Consider the following 1613-nt stretch of genomic DNA (forward strand, 5'->3'; position numbering starts at 1 on the left):
TCTTATTCATTCATTCATGAATGCTTCAAAATTTTTTTGATTCATTATTTATTTCAGTTAGATATTCCTCCTGATTCAAATCACAACACCTCCATATTTAAGCTAACAGTACCATGCATTCCTGTGGCCAAAGCTATTCATCATCTAGTGTCCGGTCTTATGGTGATGAATCATTCTGAAATTAGCAAGTCTGTCCCTTGACAAGAAAGATACAACTGATGGAGAATCTATAGTATAATCCCTTCTAGCTTGGGAGAAATAACCAGAGGTTATGCTCCATGCCACAGACTTTGTGAAACAAGTGTCATTTATACCAACGATCAACCACTATAAAACAAAACAACTTTAATGTTGGAGGGAATTAAGAAATTAATGAACAATTGAGGATAAAAACATTAGGCAGAGTTCAGTTTTGAGAAATGGTCCTCTTTCTTTCAAAAATCCATTTATTCTATCAAAAATGATACCTGAGATTGGTGATCACATGATCAATAAAAGGGAGAAGAACTAGATATTTTCCTCAGTCTTCAACAGGAGTATCTGGGTAAGTGTTTAACAACTGATTGCCAGGAGGAAAATGTATTCATGACACACTTTTAAATCTAATCTGCGTTATTAGCCATTCTCCATTACTTTCTTAAGTCTAGACAAGAAAACAATAAACCAAGCCCTGATTTGCATCATTTTTTCTATTTCTGAGGTGTAAATTCTCATAATGAAAATGTAACATTTGGCTCTTGTGAACCAGTTTGAGCTGGCTCCAGGATACCTCTGGAAGTTCTCATCAACTCTCAAAGAATTCTTAAACTAGGAATTGTATGCAAGAGGCAAAACAATTCTAGGTGTTTCTGCAGACCATGAATCCAAGCCTGAGAAGGTAACAACCTTACAAATTAACAGAAGAGAAAATTAATCCTTGGCATGCTTGCTCAGAATCTTTTTCTCACCAGCTGCAACACTGTGGCAGGAAGTACAACCTGACTATAGTCTTACTAGGATCCATTCAGCAATTCCATTAATATCACAATAATCATTGCCAGCAATCCTGCCCCTTCCATTACCTCATCATTCTGTGCAACAAACAATTGCCTTTAACTCTGTCTACCCAGTTGTGGAAGAGGGGGAACTATGAAAAGTTGAACCTGGAGATAGTGCTCAGCCAGAAAATTAAAAACCAGAGGGAACTGAGGCAGGACACAGGCATGCACAAATGTAGGGCTGTACCAGCTTTGAACAACAAGAGACAGAATAGATCGTTAGATAACTGGGATTGGTAGTGACCCCCTATAGAAATCATTAAAGGAAGAGAGTAAGACCGGTGAAAGGTGAATTAATCAATATAGGAAGAGGCAAAAATGGTTTTGAGGCGTGCAGTCCTCATTTGCTATCAAAGGGGAAGGAGTCAGAAATCAAGAGGTAAGGGAATATAAAGAAAAAAGGTCTGAAGAACTCTGAAATTTTTTTATTTGAAAATAATCTGTTATCATTCCATCTCTCCCTCTGCCTTGCAACCCAAACCATGTTTTTGTCCTCTCTGTGACTTGCTTTTTCTTCGCCCCCTTGGTCTTTCCCAGGCCATCATCACTGCATTTGGCTACACACTCTCCTCCCTT

The sequence above is a fragment of the Vombatus ursinus genome, unplaced genomic scaffold (genome assembly GCF_900497805.2).
Source record: "Vombatus ursinus unplaced genomic scaffold, bare-nosed wombat genome assembly UNPS02015390.1, whole genome shotgun sequence".
NCBI lineage: Eukaryota > Metazoa > Chordata > Mammalia > Diprotodontia > Vombatidae > Vombatus > Vombatus ursinus.